Below are 22455 nucleotides of genomic sequence, written 5' to 3'. Positions count from 1 at the left end.
GCACCCAAAAATGGGGAAAAGATGAACGGCCACCAGAACAAATCCTGCAACACCATGGACCAGACCCTGGGAACCCAAACAAATTCACATCAGGTACCAGAGAAACCATTTCTCATTTCAATGGGATAATCAGATTACAGGATGTCATTGAAATAATAACCAACCACACAGCTCCAGCTCCTGACCTTCCTCCCAACCAATCCACTCAGATGAGGAACACAACATTTCACCGAGGGATGGGATCACATTATCTATTAGCAGAAGGAGGCAGAATTTCTGGAAAAGTAAATGACTCAAGCTGCTGTTGACAAATAGATGAGAACAGATAGCAAAGGAAACAAGAAAGCAGCTCATGAACCAGTCCAAATGAGGAAAGGATGGGAATGGGAAACGTTTTTGTGCTTCCCCGGCAGACCATGGGTTAAAGAAATGCCAGACAGAGCTGTTCCTCTTGAAACCTACACACCAAAAATCCTGTAACTCAGGGATTCCTCCCAGAAAAAAATCTGCTAGGGTCTTCCCAAATTGATTTAAAGGGGGGATGGGACCCCCAGACTGAGCAGGAGGAGCCTGGAACCCCCAAATCCAAGCACTGGGGAGGAGGCTGGAGATTGGAGGGACGATTGGGAAGGGGCAAGAGTGGGAAAAAGAGAGGGCTGGAACCCCAAAGCGTGGGGGAGGGTGCTGGGAAACCCAAATTGCATTGAGAGGGGTCAATGGACTGGGGGAAGGATGAGAAAGGTGGAGAGAGGAGAGGGAAAGGTGGGCTTGGGATGAAAGAAACGTGGTTCCCTGTCCCGCAGCACTCGATCCCTGGAGCGATTCCCTGCGGCTTGTGGGGAGGAAGATCCGCATTGGGGGATCCCCAAGCCCCCCTGCCCATCCCAGCGTGTCCATCTCGCTGGTGCCCTCCAGCTCCCAGCCCGGCCCCGGCCGCCTGCTCTGCTCCCTGATGGATTTCTCCCCTGCCCACATCCAGCTGAGCTGCTCCCAGGGCCAGCAGCAGCTCTCGGGCCACGTGCTGGCCACTGCCGTGCTCCCCAGCGGGGACTGGAGCCAGCAGCTCCTGGTGCTGCTGGAAACCGCCCCCGGCAATGCGGGCTCAGCTCCAGCTGCCAGGTGGAGCACGTCAGCCTGGAGCACCCCCTGAGCCGGCACTGGGGCACGGCCCGGCCCCCACAGCGCCGGCAGGGGCTGGCAGGACACCGAGGGGATTTGGGGCTCCTGGGCTTAACTGGCAGCCCCTCCTTGAGAACCCCTCTCCCCCTGTCCCAGCTCCCCTCATCCCCCTCTCCCAGCCCTTTCCCAGTGGCTCCCGGCCCCGCTCCGCTCACCCCAGAGCTCCTCGCCAGCAGCCGAGAGATGGAGGAGGAGGGGAAGGAGGAGGAGGAGGAGGAGCGGGAGGAAGAGGAGGGGTAGAGGAGGAGCAGGAACTGCAAGAGGAGCAGCAGAGGAGGCCCCACGTGCGTCCATCGCTCTCTGGATCTGCAGCCCCTTCGCGCCGGGAGCATCGGGCCCCGCATCCCGCAGCTCACCAGGGACGGGAACCTCGCCCCGAAGGTCTTGGGCCGTCCTGGCAGGATTTGTTTGAAGGGGAAGGGATATTTGGAGCTCACTCGAAGTATCTTAGAGGCTCCCTGTTTCTTTTTCTGGGGTCGGACCGGGCAGAGCGATGTTCAGATCTTGCAGGACGCCAAAGCTGACCTGAGATGCCCGGTACCGGCAGGGGGAGGGGAGCAGCGAAAAGGGGGGAGCCCCGGGAGTCCCGGAGCCTGAAATGGGGGCCTGGAGAGGGGGGACCCCGAAAGCCGGGAGTGAGGGGAGCCTGGAGAAGGGGCAGCCTGGACAAGGGATGAGCCTGCAGAGGGGGAAGCCCTGGGACACCAAAGTGGGGACCCCACGGAATAGAAACCTCAGGGAATTATTTTTTCCTCTCAGTCCTGATACTTTAGAGATTTTCATGGACACAAGACACCTGATGACTTCTAGAGATGGACTTGGGCAGGAGGAAGCCTGAATCCTAGGTGGTCACCCCTTGTTTTTCCCCCCAAACCAGACTTCTCATGCCCAAGCGTTAGACAAATGGAGGAGAAGAAGGCAGAGAGGAAGATGCTCTGGGACCCCCAGGCAACGTCAGTACAATAGTTGAGGCAAAAGCATTATCACCAAATACATCTGCCCAGAGGGCAGAACTGGTTGCCTTAACCAGAACACTAGAATTAGGTGAAGGGAAAAGGGTAAACATATGGACTGGCTCAAAGTATGCTTTTGGAGTGGTGCATGTACATGGGCCACTGGGGAAAGAAGGACGACTGCTGTCTTCTCAAGGCACACACATTAAACATCAAGATGCAGTCCTGCAATTAATAAAAGCAGTACAAAAGCTGGAGCAAGTAGCCATCATGCACTATAAAGCTCAACAATCAGGAAACTCCAAAATTCATGAGGGAAATCGGAAAGCAGACTGGACAGCCCGACAAGCTGCTCGAGAAGTGCAAACAACAATGGCATTGATACCTTTAAAAACTAATGTATCTCAATTCAATTTACCCCCAGAACCAAAGTATTCAAAAGAAGATGAGAAATTGGGACGCTCACTGAATGCACAGAAGAATTCAGAAGGGTGGTATGTGACTACACAGGGACAAGTAGTGGTACCCCCTTGATAATGAGAGTAGTTCTACAAATTAAACATACCAAATGTCATTGGAGTGCAGAGACATTGGTGAAATCGTTAAAACAAAATTTAATTTCAGTACGGATGTTAACAATGGCAAATCAGTAATGTCAAAATGTGAAATTTGCTTAAAGAACAATCCAGTGGCTAGATGACAGGCACAATTCGGGAAAATTCGGGTAGGAGTAGAACCAGGAGATTATTGGCAAGTAGTTTTTGTAGAATTACCAAGAACTCGAGGATACAAATATCTATTGGTAGGGGTTGACACATTTTCAGGATGGCCAGAAGCTCTTCACTGTCACACAAATCAAGCAAAGGAGACAGTCAAGTGGTTACTGCAAGAAATCATTCCAAGATTTGGGGTGCCTCTAGGAATATCATCAGATAGGGGCCCACATTTCACAGCCACAGTAGTGAGGGAGGTGAGTAGGTTACTGGGAATAGCTTGGCATCTCCACACACCATGGAGACCCCAATCCAGTGGACAGGTAGAGAGGATGAAACAGACATTGAAGAGGCAAATCAGGAAAATATGCCAAGAGGCTAAATTGCAGTAGCCACAAGCTTTACCAGTAGCACTGCTGAGGATTTGGATAAAGCCTAGAAGCGGGATGTCAGTCAGTCCTTATGAAATATTGGATGGGAAACCATATGAATCCCCTAAACCTAATCCAAATGTACATGTTACAGGGAAGCAAGAGGTGTATAATTATGTTCTGTCTCTTGGAAAAGCTCGAGCTCGACTTCGGAGCACCCTTGTGTGGAACAGGCCACTGACTCTTGAGAATCCAGTTCATGACATCCCCCCAGGAGATGAAGTGTACGTTAAAAGCTGGAAGGAAGAACCATTAAAAGAAAGGTGGAATGGACCCTATCAGGTACTGTTAACTACCTTGACAGCAGTCAAAGGAGCTGGACTGGATCCCTGCATACATTACACCAGAGTGAAGAAGGTTTCCCCTGCACTGTGGACTGCACAAACTGTAGGGCCAACAAAGCTGCAGATAAAGCGGGTTTGATTGTTTCAAATGTCTAGGTTGCTAGTGACTGTAATGGTGATTATTGCATGGCCTTTAGTGCCATCAGTTGGAATCAATGTTACCTTGGGATGTGAAATGCAAAAGGATCAGCTGACAACTCTTCATTTTAGAATGAAGAGGGATGTGGGGGTGCAGCCAGAAACACAAGTGATAAAAATCTCTAATACTATTCAGGCAGAAAATGGGATGATTGGATTAACTAAAGATTTTGCCAACATGCAAAACAGCAGCAAAATAACTGCCTGTCTGCCAATACCAAAGGCAGCAGGAGACCCAATAAATTGGGGAATTGTAACATCAAAATTACCTGAAATACAGAAGAATAAAAATGAAAATGTGAGCTGTGTATTGCAAATAGATTACGAGTACCAAAATAAGACAGTGTTTGAAAATGCTGTGAAGCCAAAGTATTCATCTATATGGGATTGTCATGAAAATGGAGGAAAGTATGAACCAAAACTAGGCTGGTATGGGGGATTAGGGAATTATGGATGGTGTTATGAAAAGATAGCAAAGAAAAGATTCCAGTATCGAAGTGGAAGTGTGAAGGACAGGAAGGAAAAGATCGGGCTGAAGCTTGGGACAGTGCATGGTCAATGAGTGTGCTTCAGAAATTCCAATCTACGGCAGATAGCCCTTGGTGCATTAAGTGGGAAGGCTCTGAAAATGAAACAGATCCAGGGGTATGGAACACTGCAACCAGTAGTAGAATGGAGGCAGACAAAGTGAATTGGTGAGTATGGAACAAAACTTAGGACTGTACTTCTGATGATGAAGAAATAAAACAAATGCCACTGCTAGTGGTAGCTCTGCAAATTGGATGTGCCTGCAGAGGAATCAAACATAAACAAGGTGAAATAAATGACCAGATAGGACAAGTGATCCAAAAGGTAATATGTAGCACAAGTACAATTCAGAGTCCAGGCCAATTTGGATGGGCAGCAAGCGATGGCAGCTGGACAACACATTTGCCTGTAGGTGAAAAAGTAAAAGAGATTACTTTAGGCCTCCCTACCTTATGCCCAATTTGGAAAACGTCCCCATTTAAGAGAGAACATGAACTTCTGCTAATAAGGACGAGACGAGAAGTTCAGGAAAACAAAGCTGAAGATGAAGAAAGATAGCAGGAACCCTCCAGTAGTGTAAAATTTGAGTGGGCTCTGGAATCCTTGTTTGGTCCAATAGCAAATTATAATAATAGAAAGATGTTGTACAAACTTACAGGTCAGGTAGAAAGATTGGCAAGAGTTACCAAAGAGGGATTTAGAGAGCTAAATGTACAATTACAAGCCACAACTAAAATGACCCTGCAAAACAGATTGGCTTTAGATATGTTATTGTTGAAAGAACACGGAGTGTGCGGGTACCTAAAAGGACAAATTGATCACTGCTGCATCCACATCCCAAATGGAACTGCAGATGTAGAACACGACATTAATCAATTAAAACAAATGGAACATGAAGCACAGAAAGAGAGGGAAGATCTGACAACAAGTTGGGTAGATAAAATTTTTGAAGGGTTAGGATGGAATGTGAGCTCATGGATCAAATCTATTCTTGAGAGTCTGATAATCCTACTGATTGTGTTCTTAGCAATCTGGTTAATCTGTGCAGTTCTGAAAGGAGAGATAAAGAAAAGAGTATCCTGGAACCAGAAGATAATAAAGGCACTGACACGGGACAGAGATCCACATCCACATTTGCCATCTCCAAGTCCTCCAGAGTGTAACAACGCTTACAACAAATGTGGATTCGAAGATGAACATCAAGTATAAACACAGAAAAAGGACTGTATATAGTGACAGCATTACACTTACTATAGTAAAGTGAAATATTTTCAAAGGGGGGAAATATGTTACTATGGGGTTAAATGCTTCTGAAAATGCTTCTTAAAATCATGTAGAGGCAGGCCACAAGAATGCTTGGTATTAGGGATGGTCTAGCAAGCTGAAATGTTTACAGTAACGGGAACTGGTACTTGGGGTCTCCAAGATACCCACCCAGAGATAAGATCCGGACATGTTCATACAAGGATGAGCTAACTCTCATGAAGCAATATCGATAAAGTTAATGAAGCAATATTAATGAAACAATATTGATAAGGTTGTTACAGTGATTACTGCTACAGCTGAAATTGTAGAAATATGTGCACTTTGGACAAAGACGATGGAGCTAGATTTGGGTTGCTGATACCCCCAGTTCCAATACGCTTCATTAAAGCACCTGCATACAATCAATCTACAATTAGGTGTTTTCCTGAATGCTAACAAAGACAGATCAAAAACTTCCCAAACACCAAAAATCTGATATCCCCCCAAAATAGTAAGATTCAGCTCCCATAAAAAAATAAAGCACCAACATTCAGCCCAATAAAGCTCAGAAACTCCAAGATTCAACCCCGTGAAAATCGTGCATCTCCCTGCCCGGGCACTCGCTGCATGGGGGGGTGAGGGGGGCAATGAGGCCGGGCCGGAGCAGGGGGTGCCTGAGAGAGGCCCCGAGCCCGGGGGAAGCCCCTGCAGAGCCATGGAAGTGGCTCCTGGCCGGACTCGGGGATCCCCCTGGCGATCCCCGCTGGAGCAGCCTGCTCCTGAGGGACTCTGTCCCCTGGGAGGGACCCCAGGCTGCAGCAGGACAAGGATTCCTGGCCCTCAGGGGGAGGCAGTGACATGACCTGACTGTGACCCCCATCCCTGTGCCTCTGGGCGGGGAGGGGGACGGACAGGGGCAGAAAGTTAAGCCCGGGAAGGAGGGACAGCTGGGGGGAAGATGGATTTCCGTAGGAATCACTTTACTTCCCATTTTCTTGCTCTGACATGTTCGATAATAAATTCAATTTAATTTCCCCAAGTCAGGTGTGCTGTGCCCGTGACCAAGGATTGAACTGTCCCCACCCTCATCCAGACCCCCGAGCCTTTCCTTGAGTGTTCTGCTCCCCGCCCGGGGCAGGAAGGAGAGTCACAGAGTTTTGGCCTCGCTCCGGCACGGCCTGCTCCATCCCGGACTCACCCCCAGCTCCCAGCGCCCTCAGCTCCCGGACACCCCGAGCTCCCGGCGCTTCAGCGCAGCGGCGCTTCCTTGGCCTCCTGCCCGGGCCGGGCCCAGCGCCGGGGCCGCTCCTCAGCCCAGGGTGCCGAGAAATGGCGGAGCTCAGGCCAAGGCAGGCGAGTCCGTGCCGTGTGCAGAGCCCGCCGCTGGCTGCGATTGGCTGTTTCTGCCGTCACTCGTGGTTCTGGCGCGCGCTGATTGGGCAGAGCGGGGACAAGCCCGGCCCCGCTGGCGCCCCCAGGGCGGCCGTGGGGCAGGAGAGCCGCCATTGCCGGAGCGTCTGTGCGGGCCCGGCAGCGGCGGCAGCAGCGGCCGGAGCCCGGTGAGGCGGCGGCGGAGCTCGGAGGCGGCCCCGGCCATCGCAGGTGGGAGCCGCGCTCGGTTCTGCGGGGGCTCGGGGCTCGCTGCGGGCCCGGGAGGGGGCGGCAGGGGGCTGTGGCGGGTGGCTTGTGCCGTGGCCGGCCCGTGTTGGCCCTGGGCTGAGGGCGCTGCGGGAGCGGCTGCCCGCGGTCTCCTTGCCGCTGGGGCCTCGGCAGGAGGCGGTGGCGGAGCAGCGCTGGCTCGTCCCGCTTCGTGTCGGGAGGCCGGAGGTGGCTGCGCTGTGCCCGGGGCTGGGCGGGAAAATTCCCGGCGCCAGAGGTTTGTGTGGCCAAAGGAGGCAGAGGAGTGGTGTGCGAGTGACTTTATTGCTGCCCAAAGGGAGAGGCCATGGGGCATTTGCCATGCGCTCTCTCCAGGTGTTGGAGGACGCGGCCTCGTTTTTGTCCTGATTTTCCCGGCCGCATGTCCCTGTCCCTTTGCCCAACACTGGCGGAGGTGCTTGGAAGGTTCCCGATCCGCCTGCTGCATGTCCTTTTTGTATAACATCCGATATTCCTGGCTCTGTGAAGTGTTTGTTCTTCTGGAAGTTCAGGAATATATCGACATTTAGTCTGAGCAGCAGTCCTTATCAATTAGTAACATTTTCTGAAACTGGTGATTTCTCCCACTGCTTCCTTATGTACAAGTCCCTGGCTCTATCTCCAAGCAGATTCACTCATTGCCTGTGTTTTTTTCTTCCTGGTTCTTTGTTTTTGGGATTGCTCTCAGTGCCCTCATTCTCTGTCCTTTTGTAGCCGTTTGTGGCTCAGGAGGCCTGGCTGCCACCTGCATCCCCTTGCTCAGCTGCTGAATGAGCTGCACTCAGCAAGGTGTGGTGCATGGTAAAAAGATGAGAGTTGCTGTAGCACATGAGAGGAGAAACAGCATTTGTTTAACCCGTGGTCTGTGAGGGAAGCACAAAACTGTGTCCCATTCCCATCCTTTCCACTTTTGAACAAGTACATGAGGTGCTTTGCTATTTCCTTTGTTATCTGTTTTACTACTTTTCCGTTGCCATCCATTTGCCAAGAGTAGTTTGAGTTGCTTAACTTTTGCACAAATTTTGCCTCGATTTTCTGCTAAAAGATAATCTGATCCCATCCCATGGTGAAATGTTGTGTTCCTCATCTGAGTGGATTGGTTGGGAGGAAGGTCAGGAGCTGGAGTTGTGTGGTTGGTTATTATTTCAATAACATCCTGTAATCTAATTATGCCATTGAAATGAGAAATGGTTTCTCTGGTACCTGATATGAATTCATCAGGGTTCCCAGGGTCTGGTCCATGGTGTTGCAGGATTTGTTCTGGTGGTCGTTCATCTTTTCCCCATTTTTGGGTGCTCCCTCCTGATATGCGAAATAAAAAGAACTCTATAACTCGCAGAGTAGTTATAAGAGTAGATATGAATTTATTCAGTGCTGAGGTACATGTGGGATATCTCCTCTGAAAAGCATGCGCACCTTTTTGATTTGGTTTTCTCTTTTTATCTTTTACAGACTAGGTTTACAAGATACGCCTAATACATATTAATTTTTTAACTCTGCTTGTCCTCACTTCATATTACAATTAACTCCATGCCCCTTTCAGTCCTTTGGCCACATTTGGAACTTTAAATCCGTTCTTTCAGGCTTAGGGTCTGAAGAATCTCCTTTATCTTGTGGTGCCATTGTCTTTGCATCTTGTTTGTGTATTCTGGCTCCTTATCTTATCTTGCAGTCTGACTCTCTTCTTGTTCTTGTGGATCAGAGTGTCAGGGTATGGTTTTTGTCAAACCCCCCTTTTACTCAAGCATTTCTTTGTGTTTATTTGCTAATTTTTAATTTCTGTTTCACTCCAGCCAGGGCTGCATCAATTGTCAGCTTTTCTCTCATTAAATCATCACATACTTGGAATTCCCAACTGATTTCCCTGAACTTGTGGTAGCAAAGCTTCTCTTCCTGGGCAGCTGTGGGTGATTCAAGTGTTCTCCCCACTTCCCTGCTCGTGACTTCTTTGGTCCTTTTCTTTTTTTGACAAAAAATATTCTCTTAATGGTTTACGAGTTAAAGGGTCACCTTTAAAGCTCTTCTAGTTTTTCAAAAAACATCTTAAATGTGAACATCAAAAAACTCATACCATCATTTTGCCATCACTACGAGCCACACACAAACATAAAGAGAAATTACAAAGCAATCAAGTATTTCCTTTTTCTTCTCCTAAAACTAAAAAGTGATTCTCACAACATTGTCCCAAACAGAACCTACAAGATAGAAGTAAAATTATTATGAAAAATTATTCTAATGGTGTAATCCTTTCACTGAAACTGTGAAAAGCAAAAAACTCTTCAACAATGTCTTTAGAGAAATAAGGCATTACTTGATTCTGGCCAGAATGTGCACCTGGAATAATTTCATGCACATGTTGATGGTCATTATCTTGGGGAGAATCTTTTGGGCTATTCCCAGTCTGTTGAGATGTTAATTTCATCTCTGCTGAGTGCTGGAAAATCCCTTAAAAAAATCCTTTAAAATTCCTTTCCCCAAGGCAAAGGCAAACCTAGTGTGAGCAGAGAAATAAGATTTGAAGCCATTTTAAAGTTGGTCTATTTTGCCAGCAGCTAATCCCAGGCAGGTCAGAGTGTGAGTGGAATTGAGAGGCAGAGTGGAATTGTCCCGGTGCCTTCCCCAGCAGCTGTGGCGAGGGCAGGCACAGAAAGGCCTGAAGCTGCAAGAGTGAGAGCAAGGATTGTCCCGCAGTGGCTGGAGATGGCAAAGGAGGGTGCCCAGGCCGAGGATTTGAGCAGAGGATCTGTGGGCAGGCCCAGGGGCTTCCCCCGCTGGGGAGCCCTGGCTGCTGCTGCGTTGCCTTCAGTGCAGGCTCAGGGGTGGCCTGTTTAATATTCCCTTCCAGTTCAGATTTCTGAGTCTGGAAGAGCCATGGCTGGGGCATCACTCATTTTATTTTTTTCATTTTGTTAAGTTTTGTTCTCTCTCTTATGTCCCCTCCATAACATTGAGGCTATCTGGGGGTAAAGAAGACACAAAATGTGTTGGCTGCAAAAGAGAATCCTCAATCCAGCTCCTGCAATTCCCTGTTAATTGTAAGAATTGTTCCAGCTCCAATTTAGTCCTGGGTAACATTATTTCTGAGATTCCCTGGACCCTCTCTTGGTCAATACACCACAAGCCTTCAGTCAAAATAGGTCCCAAATATTTAACCATTTTCTCTACCATTTGCACTTTTTTTTCCAGGGACTCAAAGCTGCTTTTTAGCCTGAAAATGAAGCCATTACACAGAGGCTTCCTCTACCTCCTCTCCTTGTTTTTATGACTGGATCAAGTCATCCACATCCTGCATTAAGCCAGTCCCTGGGGGTGAGGTCAATTCCTTTGATATTTCCTGCAAGGCTTGCCCCAATCAGGCCGGTGCTTCCGTGCATCCCTGCAGAAGGACCGTCCATGTCTTGAGCATTTTCCCTTCTACCTCTTGTTGCCAGCCCAAGGCAGAATTGTGTTTGCATCCTCTGGAAGTGGGCAGATCCCCAGAAAGCATCTTTTGCATCAAGTTCTGAATGGCAGCAGTGTGAGGAGGGCACCTGGTTGAGGATGGTGTAAGGATCTGAGCCTGTGGGGTGCCTCGGTTTCATCATCTCATTTCTTCTTCTTGGGTCCTGCAGCATTCTGTGGATTCCATTGGATTTCTTGTTTGGCAGGATAGGAGCATTCTAGGGAGCCATCCCTGGCTCCCAAAGCCGTGCCTTGAGCAGGACTCACAGACAGGCTGTGAGCCCTTCCTTCCCTCCCTTGGAACAGGGGATTGCTTTTCGACACCTCTTGTCCTGGTTGCTTCAGGGAAATTTGGAGAGGCTCCATATCTAATTTTGCCCATTTCCCTGGGGCTGCCCACACTTGTGGGTTCACTTCAGCCTAGGCTCTGTCAGACATTTGACACAGAGGTACAACAGAACCAGCCTCTGCATCACCTTTTGCAACATTAATTTGCATTCCCCATTTAGCCATCAAATCCCTTCCCAGTAAATTACAATCACAATTGTGAGCTAATAAAAATTCCTGCATTTCTAACCCATCCCTTACACTGCTTAATAGTGGCTGAATAAAACACACCCACTCACCTTTCCCACTTATTGCCTTAATTATTAAAATATTCCATAACAATTTTCCCCCCTTTAAGTGCAAGATTCTGAGTGGATGGAGAGGCCCCTGTGTCCATCAGGAAAGGTCTCCTCTGGATCCAGAGCCACCCTGGATGTTCCCAAGGGCTGCAGTGTGGTGGGTCCCTGGTGGAATGGGAGCTGTGCCACCGCTAAGAATCCGTGTCCATCAAGGGCTGGACTTGCTCGTGCTGAGGGTGCTCCTGTCTGTGCTTGCAGTGTCCTTGTGCCCTGCAGCTGGAAGGCTGATTCCTTGCCAGGGGCTGTTTGGGTGGGCTGTCCCCTGGCCAGGAGGGCAATGCCTGTGCCAGGTGCTTGTGGCCGAGGGTGTCCCCTGGGTGCTGGGGCCCCCTTGGGCCCTGGGCTTGATCCCTCAGGGGCTGTAGGAACTGTGCCATGGCCTTTGCCTTCAGCTTGGCCTTTTGCTCATCCCTTGCTGCATTCAGCTGCTGAGCCTTTGTGAGCAAGTGCTGCAGGGGCTTCTTCTGGCCCTGCTGCAGCCCCCCTCAGTGCCTGGGGGTGCTCATCCTGTGGCAGCTGCTGAGCTTTCTGCAAAATCCTTCCTTTCTCCAGGGACCCACCGGGAAATTCTTAAAAGATCATGTGGATCCCTGCAGGTCTAATGCCCATTTCTGAGCTGTTCCTTCCTCGTGCTCGCTGTGCTGAGGCTCCCCTCCCCAGCCCGTATCCCAGAGCCGGTCCCTGTCCTGCCGCAGTGTCCAAAGGCGGCCCCCCCGGCGGGCAGGGCCGGCAGCTCCACGGGGCCGGGCAGCGGCCGGGGCGTCCCGCAGCCTCCTGGGGGCCGGGGGCCACTGCCGGCCCTGCCCGGGGGGTGCTGGGCTCAGGCAGCGCCCGGCGCTGAGCCCCGGCTGCCCCACAGCCCCGGCCCGGCCCCACAGCTCCCCACAGGCCCCCAGCCCGTGCTCCCGGTGCCGCAGCTCTGCGCCCGCTCCTGCCGCTCCCAGCTCAGAGAAACCCCCTGAAATCCTGACCTCCTTGTTTTCCTGGCCTGGAAAACCGGGATACAAAGGATCTGAGTCAGCTGGCAAATTCTGAGGATAAGACCCTTCTGAAACACATCCCAATCCTCAGTATTTTTCTCTTCCTCTTCCTTTCCATCATCCTTTTTCTTACCCCATAGATTGCTCTTGCTGCTTCTTGCCTTAAGCACATTCCTGCACACTCCCCTTCAGCCAATCCCTTCCCAGCACACCAACACCATCCATCCCCTGTTGTCTAAATCCCTTCTGGACTTCCCTTCTTGCCCCCCTGGGTGTCCATGTCCTTAATTCCCTCTGGGAGAATGTGCAAACGACCTCCACATGCTCCCAAGGGACCCTTGAGAGATATTTTGGGATCCTCATCCCTTTTGCTGGGACCCCTTTGTGGCTTTCCCTTTTGTCCCCTCCCTGGGTGCCCTGCCATGTTTACTCCCCGAAGATGCCACTGGAGTCACTGCTGAGATTTTCAGTGCTCTCTCCCTGCCGACTCTTGAGAGCCGCCCTGATCCGTCACTCGTCTGTCTCCTGCTCACTCTCGGGTACCCAATCAATCCCCGGTGCCGCCGCCAGCCGAGGGAGCCGATCCCCCAAACTGGGTGAGGCACCTTCAGCTGCACTCACTGCCCGCCGGCCCGGACGGTGGAAGGAATTGCGGAGGAGCCCCAAGGTGTGTGGAAAAATTGACATCCCCAGAGGTTTCTGTCCACAAGGAAGACAGAGGAGTCCTGTAACAGTAATTTCATTCATAAAAAAGGGTGAGGCCATGGGACATTTTAATGAGATTTCTCCAGTTGTTGGCAGACACAGCCTCCTTTTCATCCTAATTTTCTTGGTCACATCTCCCTTTCTCCATTGGTTGATGTACTGTAATGGTACAGACTTCCCAATGCACCTCCTACATACCCCCTTAATATGCACCCCACTTTTGTATAGCTAAGGATATTGATGGCTGTGTTAAGTCTTTGTTGTTCTTCTGGAAGTTGATGAATTTAGCAGGACCTTGGCTGAGCAGCAGTCTGTGTCATCAATTAATAACATTTTCTGCAGCTGATGGCTCCTCCTGTCACTTCCTTATGTCCACGTCCCTGGCCCTATGTGCAATGAGGTTGACGGGATCAGTTTGTAAAGAGCCTTTGTTGTTCTTCCTTTGCTGGGGTTCCCCCGTTTTGGGGCCATCCCCCCTGGAGCAGGGTGTCCCCCCTTGGTGCAGGCGCAGGGCTCAGGCAGGGCTGAGCCAATCAGAGCGCGCGGCGCTGATGACTCATCAGTGTCCAGGCAGAGCCGCAGCTGCCAGCGTTGCCCAGCTGGAGCCCAGCTGCGCCCCTCCCCCCCGGGCCTTGGCGCCCCCCTTGAGGGGAATTTGGGGAGGTGGGAGGGGGGAGCGCCAAGGCCGGGCCCCCCCGCGCTGTGGTGGCGGGAGCGGCTGCAGTGGGGAGCGAGTGCGGGCGGAAGCGGCCGAGAGCCCAGCGCTGCCCCAGGCCGAGCTGGCCCAGCTCCATCCGTGCCCCTGCGGTGGGATGCTGTGGGACTGGGGGGGAAGAGGGAGGCGGCAGTGGGTGCTGGGCCTGGGGGCAGGAGGAGAAGGGAAGGAGAAGCAGGGCTGAGGAACAAAATGGTCAAAATATGTACCTGGGGTTGTGCAGAAGGAGGAGGAGGAATATGAGGTCGAGTAGGAACACAGAGGAGGAAGAGGAGCAGGAAGAGGAAGCAGCACAAAGTTCATCCCTGTATCTGCAGCTCCCCCAGCCCCAGGTGCGTTGCCTCCCCACATGCAGCGGGTGACCAGAGTGGGCGATCCATGATTTTCACTGTGCTGAATCTTGGTGTTTCTGAGTTTTTTTGTGGTAAACGTTGGTGCTTTGGTTTCTTGCAGGGGCTGAACCTTTCTATTGTGCAGGGGATTTTAGCTGAATCTTGTTGTTTGGGTAGTTTTTGATCTGTGTTTTGATGTTTGGGCTGAATCTTGTTGTTTTTGAGGTTATTACAGACGCAAGATGCCCAGTGTCTTTCTGAGACGAACCTGGGCAAGGAGGCATGTAGGAGATGCTTTGGGAGTGGAATGTCTGAGACACGGCAGAGACCTCTATAGTCAAGTTAGATGTTAGTAGTTTATTTCAGGGCGTGGGAGAGAGAGAGAGACAGAGAGCCTGCTATGATCCAACAGATAGAGCACAAAGCAGGCTCGGAGAGAACAATACAAAAGGGGGTAAAATATGAATACATGAGTTCAAGACTTAAAGATTGCTAAGAAAGAGAGTAACAGAACAGAAGTGAGAGAGCCGGGAAAAAGAGGATAAAGAAGAGGAGGAAAGAGCAGGAAAAAGAGAGCAGAAAGAGCGTAGAAAGCATGAGGCAAGAAGGCTGAGAGAAACAAGAGAGCTGAGAGAGAGCCAAGAGAGAGTAGCAAGAGAGCCAAGAGTTAAGAGAGACTAAGAGAACCAAGAGAGCCAAGAGGGAGAACTCCCTTTTACAATTATTTATATAACCTATACATTGAATATTCTATTCCTTTACTAACCAATCTTTCTAAGTATACTAAAACAGTAACATTTGTGTGCGACCTATAGAAATCGCTGTTTTATCTCAGGGTCCTTCAGACCTTTCCATATAAGGCTGGGAAGAGGGGTCTCAGCTTAGTTTTATTGGGGGAAAGAACGTGTTCTGGCATACCAGCCTGGTTTCTTTGAATTATTCAAACCGTGTTTTTATTTGTATTTCTTCTTTAGCCTTTCTGGCTAAAGAGTCATATTTATAATTTCTTTCTAATTCTACCTTCCCAAAAGAGGAACCCCCAGCCCAAGGCACCCAAGGCACTCTCCTCTCTTTTTTTCTTCCTAACCAGGAATTTTCAATCCCAAATTTTGTCCAGATGGAGGAGGAGGAGGAAAAGCTCCAGAGATCCTGCACGAGGAGGGGCTGCAAACCCAGTCCAGGGAGCTGCGAGGAGGAAAGATCCCCCCAGTGCCAGGAACACGGCCAGAGATCCAGCCAGAGCTCAGAGTTGGGGGAGAAGCCCCACAAGTGCTTGGAATGTGGGAAGGGCTTCAGGTGGAACTCTAGCCTGATCCGGCACCAGAGGATCCACACTGGGGAAAAGCCCTATGAGTGTGGGGAATGTGGGAAGAGCTTCAGCGAACGCTCCACCCTGAGGAAACACCAGATGATCCACACTGGGGAACGACCCTATGAGTGTGGGAAATGTGGGAAGAGCTTCAGAGATATCTCTGGCCTGATGATACACCAGGTGATCCACACAGGGGAACGGCCCTACACCTGCTTGGAATGTGGGAAGAGCTTTGGGTGGAGCTCTGACCTGAGAAAACACCAGCGCATCCACACTGGGGAGAGGCCCTACGAGTGTCCCCAGTGTGGGAAGAGCTTCTCCAGGAGCTCTCACTTGACCCAACACCAACGGAGGCACCAGTAAGGGAAGCCCTGCGAGTGCCCCGAGTGCGGGAAGAGCTTCGTGCGCTGCTCCAGCTCCATCCCCCATGGGAGGATCGGCGTTGGATGATCCCCAGTGACCCCCGTTGGGCAGAGCCCTGGTGATCCGTGGTCCTGGTGATCCGTGTTGGGAAGACACCTGGCTGGGAGGCTCCACATCTTCCTGGCTCCCTGTGGGCACTTGGATGAACACCGGGGCAGGAACAACATTGGGACACAGACCAACTGTTGCTCGATTAGGAACGGCGAGACGAACGACACAAACTCTCTCAGGAGATCATGAGAATTTCTCTTAGTTTATTACTTCAGGTCCTTTTTATAGACCGATATGTGGAAAGTACAGAAAAGAAACTCTTACTGGTTAGTAAACTACGACATCACCATCATTGGTCAGTGGGGCACACCACCTCTCGACCTTCTCCTGCAAAGAAAACAAGGAACAGACGAACAGCATCTGCAAGGCTGTTTTCTGTCTCTGAGGATTGTTTTAATTCCTCCTTATGAATTACCAGGCCACTTTCTTGGGCAAGACTGAGAAAGCTATGTGGCCTGCAGTTTCACATGCTCTCTGTTTCAGAGTTAGCATCCACAGACCAACAATGGGAATTCCTTTGGGAGAGTGGATTTGTTAACTTTCAATCCTAGTGAACCTTTTGCAGCTGCTTCAGGAGCTGTGTGGGCAGAGAAAAGGGGGTGACACCAGACTGGGGGTCCCTGGGGGGAACACACACGCTCTGGGGGAGGGAGGACACGACCCCCGGGACCCCCTTTCACCTTTTTGCTCAGGCAGAAGCCGAGCCCCAGTGCCAGGAAGACAAAGCCCAACAAAAAGCCCCCGATCCCCATCAGCTCTGAGCGGTGTCCAACAGCTTCCCTGGGGGGTCTGCAGAGGTCAGGAGCCCCAAACACTCTCACAGACACGCCAAGCCCCTCCAAGGACCCTCCCAGTCTCCCCCAGCCCACCCAGGACCGTCTGAAACCTCCTTTGGAATCAATAATTTTAAAAAATGAAGAATTTTAGAAAAATAAGAGATCTTAGCTAGAGATAGGCCTTGCTGGAACTAGTTAGAGTCAATGATTAAGTGAGAAGCAGGATTTGAGATAGTGAATCTCAGACTTAGGTAAAAAATTACTTGTCATTGTATGTTTGTTCAGCTGTGCTTATAATGAGAAAAGAGAAACTGATAAACGTGTTCAGGGAGATCACAGACCTTACATCTGGAAACCCATTTCAAAGTCACAAGGGAGGAAATTGGAGTTGTACCAAATGTCATTTGTAATGTCAACCATTGTAAAGGTAGAAAGGTCAGAGTGAGGAAAAGCGGTTTTCCTTCATCTCTTGATTGCTTCTCCTCGCCAAAACGACCCCCTCCTCAAATTACAGAGCCAACCACACAGGCATAAAGACGTTTTAAACTCATTACCATGAATTTTAGTCTGAAGTGGAGCATGGGAGGTGTTAAGCATTATGAATATGTATTATTATTAATATGTATTAGTATTTTGGAAATTCAAGCCTTTTGTAAATAAATAGACACTGGAATCTTTTGTCAACTTGCAGTGCATATTAAGGGGTGACTCCCGCACTCGCCCAGTGCTGTGATTAAACATCCACTTTGTAACTTTAAACTGTTGGAGAGGTTTTTTGTCCATTAACAGATTGATGTTGATACTGGATCAATATTGCTATTTTGTTAAATCATTCCCAGTCTCTTCCCAGCCTCCCCAGGACCCACCAGAGCCCCTCCTGTTCCTCTCAGGATCCCACAGCCCCCTCCCAATTTCTCCCCACTTCCCCAGGACCCCCAAACCCTGTCCCAGTCCCTTCCCAGCCCCACCAGGACTCATCAAGACTCCTCCCAGTCTCTTTCCAGCACAAACAGCCTCATCCCAATCCCTGCTTTCCAATCCCCAATCTCCTTCCCGCTCCTCCAGGCTCACTCAAATCCCTCCCAGTGACACCCAGCACCCCCAAACTCCCTCCCAGTGCCCACCAGGACCCCCAGAACCTCATCCCACCCTCCCCAACATCCTTTAATCCCCTTCCCAGCCACCCTAAGCACCTCAATCCCTCTCCCAGTTTAAACCAGTCTATCTGAAACTCCCCCTCAGCTCCTCCCAGCACACCCCAGTCCCCCTCTGGGCCCCCCCAGTGCCTCCCCCGCTGCCCCCGGCGCTGTGGGGGCCGGGCCGTGCCCCAGTGCCGGCTCAGGGGGTGCTCCAGGCTGACGTGCTCCACCTGGCAGCTGGAGCTGAGCCCGCATTGCCGGGGGCGGTTTCCAGCAGCACCAGGAGCTGCTGGCTCCAGTCCCCGCTGGGGAGCACGGCAGTGGCCAGCACGTGGCCCGAGAGCTGCTGCTGGCCCTGGGAGCAGCTCAGCTGGATGTGGGCAGGGGAGAAATCCATCAGGGAGCAGAGCAGGCGGCCGGGGCCGGGCTGGGAGCTCGAGGGCACCAGCGAGATGGACACGATGGGGGGAACTGGGAGAGATGGGAGATGCGTGGTGTGGCATTGGGAGGGACTGAGAATGGACTGGGAGGGACTGGGGTGGCACTGAAAGAGATGAGAGTGGATACTGGGACACTGGAAGAGAGTGTGGACGCCTGGGAGTGGAGTGGGAATGAACTCGGAAGAGACTGGGAATGGGCTAAAAAGAAGTGGGAGGGACTCTGGGTCATCTGGGCGGGACTGTGGTGGCACTGGGAGGGACTGTGGTGGCACTGGGAGGGACTGGGAATGAAGTGCGCGGCACTGGGAGGCCGAGTCCAGCGCGGGGCTCTCGGCTCTGTGGATCTGCCCGGCAACTGATGAGTCATCAGAGAGGCGCGCTCTGATTGGCTGAGGTTCGGAGGATCCACGGAGTGGCGCGATGGACAGGCGCGGTCACTGGGATGGATTGGGATGGACTGGGAGAGGCTGGGATGGACTGGGAGAGACACGGGAGCCATTGGGAGGGACAAGGGGCCCCGGGAATGGGCACAAGGAAGGCTGAGGGCTCTGGGCTGATTCCCAGGGAGGTTTGGAGGGACACGGCCGGGCCCCTCTCTGTGCCCCGCGAGCAGGGGCCCGGACAGAAAAGTTCAGGAGCAGGAGGAGGTGTTTCTCAAGATTGATTTTAATCCTCTTTCTCCTGTTCTGATTTGCTCAATCCTAAGTTCAGTTCATTTCCCCGTGTCGGGCTGTTGCACCCCTGATGGTGATCCCTGAGTGACCTCTCCCTGCCCTTGTCCCGACCCACGAGGACTTGGATTTGTTTCAGTTCAGTGGAATTCCTGGTGATTTGGGGGGAGCTGGAGCAAAGCAGCTGGAAAGCACAGTGGGCTTGACAGGGACTGAACCATGGCAGGAGTTGGGACTGCCTCGAGTGAGCTCTCACAATGTGAAACTTCATGGGATCTTTAAGGGAATTTTGTTGAAGTTTGACATTCATTATTAAAAAGCAGTGTCACAAGTGGAGCTCTGCTTTCAGCTTGAAATGAGGGGATGGAACGTGGGCACTGGGACTTCTGTAACCTCAAGTTGTTCCTTGATACTGGACACTTTAGCTTTGGCAATCTGAAGCCCTTCAGCAGCAATGTCTCTGCCACCCCCTGGTTTCTGGCTCAGACCCAGCTCGCAGCTTGGACAAGGTCTGGGCTTTGTCCTCTTGAGCTTCGGGAGCCTCCCGGGAAGCACCAGCCCTCCCCAGCCCACCCTTGGTAGGACTTTTTCTTTTCTCTCTGCTGATGATTTTATCCCCAAAACTGCCGTGGGAACGTTGTATCCAAGCACATCCTCCAGCGCTGCACTTTCCTCCTGTGAATTCCCTGTGCAGGGAATGTGTCTGTGCTTTTCCCTGCTCTGTTCACTGACAAACAAACCTGAGCCCGTGGGACTGTCAGAGCTCCTTCATGCAATGAAATCAGGTTGTGTTTCTCATGGCATGTTCTGGAGGAGCTTTTCTTGGTGTGTCTTGTGCTGCTGGAAATGACACAAGAGCCAGGAGGGAACAGAAGCTGCTGCTGCCCGTTGGCTCAGGGCCAGGGAACCAAGTTGTGCTCCCGTGCAGTTGGGCCCTGCTGGAAGCAGAGCCGCGTTTCCCTTGAGCAGCTCAAGCTTGTGACAGCTCCAAACAGGAAACCTCAGCAGAAAACTCTTCCTCCAAACTCAGCTGCTTTCCCTCCTGCAGCTGTTTGGGAAAGAGCCTCAAAGCACAGACTCTGCTGGGAGCCATTGGTGCATTTCCTCCCTCCCGGCAGCAGCAGCTCCTGAGCCCTTCACGGGCTCCTGTCCCTTCGCAAACCCTTCAGCTCCCTTTGAACACTCAGCAGTCACTAACGTGTATTTTTTAAATATTCAAACTGCATTTAAACTTCTCTTTTTCTCTCTTCTCCACATTTTTGGTTTTTTCCTCTTTATCTCCTTTAATCCTGTCAGCAACAGTAGGATGGGGATGGAGTCTTGGGGTGGGTGTGGGATGAACTGAGGATCCAGCAGAGAAGGGCAAGGCAGAGGGGAGAGGACTCAGCCAACCCTTCTCCTGCTCTCTCCTCCCCCAGGCTCCAACTAAAGCAAGTCAGACTGGAAAGGATCCCACAAATGCTGTGTTCTCCTCCCTCTGAGTTTGGCTGGGGATCCTCAGCTTCAGCCTGGTGCAGTGCCTTAGATTTGCTAATTTGACTATTTGGCTAATGCACTAAATAATGTGGTGGGTTTAGCGCTGGCTGAAATCTCCAAGGAACTTGCTCATTTCTTGCTGTGAGATATGGATTAGGAGAAGGGCAAAACAGGCTTAAAACTTAGATGGAATAAAGGAATTTTATTAACAGGGCACCAGGAAATAAGAATCCAGAATAAAACTTTCAGAAACCGTTTTTCTCCCCAACCAACTTTTTCCTTTCTCAACAACAATGTAGAGACAAAACTTGGGATGTTAAAGCAGTACCAAATATACAATAGTCTTTTCATCAGTCTCTGTAGAGAGGAGAGTTTTCTCTTGTCATTACATGCAGAGCTCTCCACAAGAAAAGACTTTTCTCATGGCTTTTCATTTCTATGAATAGCAGCCACCCAGGGCAAAACTCTGCCATCGTGCCTTCCTCCCATTTCCACACCACTCTGAGGTGTGTTCATGGGCCATGAACTCAAGGGGTATTATTTTAAGGATGAGTTATTCAAGAGTTATTCTCTTCATCTGTCTTGGTGATCATCTCTGGGAACAGAAGTTTTCTTCTTCTCTCCCTGGGGACAAAGGGTCTTCATCAGCTCTCATCTCTCTCTTCCTGTTCACGCGTCTCATGGGATCACAGCTACTCCACCACCTGCTTGGCTTCATCAATGGATACCTTTGCTCAGATTTACACTTTGAATCCTTCATTCCTCCCAATACTCTTTCATTAATGAAAGGAGTTATTTTTCAGAACATTATTATCCATCTCCATGGCCCTACCAAAAGACTATTTCAGCTTATTAAAGCATCTCCTCATTCTCCTTCCATCTGAGGCTTGACTCTTCCTCGTACTGACCTTGATGTTTGATGTTGTCTTTTACGTGTCGATCGCTCCCACTTTGCGCTCTCTGGAGAGGGGATGAAGTCTGCAGGTCTCATGAGTGTAGTGGAAGGGTTAAATGTGGCCCAAGGTGTGGCAGGCATTCCTGGTGTGGGATTTCAGCTCAGCAGCCGCTGGAAGGCAGGGGACGGTTTCCAGCTTGGAGCCGTCTGTGCCGGCCATGGCGGGGATGGGCGAGATGTCAGCAGCCGTGGCCCGGCCCAGCTTAGGGCCGGGGTCCCCCTGGGGAGGGCTTCAGCCACCCCACTGGAATGGGACTGGGAGGGCTTCCCGGGAGGGGCCACAGCAGAGCCCGGCCTGGCCTGGGGCCGGGGGAAGTCCCGCAGTCTCCATCCCCCCAGCCCAGAGCCACTGGGCTCCAGCCCAGCCCCCCCAGGCCACACAGGCCGCGGGGAGCGGGGCCAGCCACACCACAGCTCCAGTACCTTTCAGGGCTGCAAACAAAAAGAGACAACTTCCCCAGCTGGAGTTTTTAAATGTGCTATTCACAAAGGTGATCTCACTTTTCAGTGCTGCAAAATGCTGTCAGTTCTCAGAACTGGCCGGCCATTGGCCTGATCTCAAGCAGAGAGAAACTCCCAGCAGCCTCTCTCAGAGAAATCACTTCTGTGGGTGTTTTCTGCTTTTTTCTCTAAAATGCCAAACCACCACAGCTGGCCTGCTGGGAAGGGGTTCGGTGCTCCCTCCCCACCCCTCGGAGGGCAGAAAGAAAGAGAGCTTCCCACGTTTCTTTCCTCTCTTAAATCTGTTGTCATCAAAATGTTTCCAGCTTTTCTAATTGGCTTAGCAATGGGCCTTTTCTCAGAGCCAGCCAGTGATTGCTTTTGCCAGGCATGGAGAAAGCTTTTAGCAGCTCCTTTTAGCAGAAATAGCATTTCCATGGCTGGCTTCTTCCCTCCTCACCAAAATTTAACCCATGCAAAACCAACAAAACTGGCCACTGGTGGTCCTGGGGCAGGGGAACCTGCAGACTTGGAGAAAACTTGAAGAATTTGTGTGGAGCCATTCCAAAATGTAATGTGGCTTCATATCTAGACACACAGCTAAAGCCCAGCTATTTCTCTATTCTTTTTCTTTTCAGCTTAGAGAGGAAGTCACAGGTGATGGGGTCTCTATCCCACATCTCTTGGGTCCCTGCCTCGTAGCTCCCAATTTGGATGAAAGTTACCCATTTGGTCCCACTGGC

The 22455-nt window shown here is 51.0% G+C and overlaps 1 pseudogene; it reads left to right on the top strand.

Annotated features, from left to right (window-relative positions):
• Positions 1-22455, top strand: part of LOC148182306 (uncharacterized) — a 702689-nt pseudogene that overhangs the window by 31412 nt on the left and 648822 nt on the right.

This window comes from Pseudopodoces humilis, chromosome 33, assembly GCF_049639895.1.
Source record: "Pseudopodoces humilis isolate 2021_Gansu_Grassland_sample_001 chromosome 33, ASM4963989v1, whole genome shotgun sequence".
NCBI classification, from domain to species: Eukaryota; Metazoa; Chordata; class Aves; order Passeriformes; family Paridae; genus Pseudopodoces; species Pseudopodoces humilis.
Note: the sequence above shows the minus strand (reverse complement) of the source record. Positions and strands in the feature narration are given on the sequence as shown.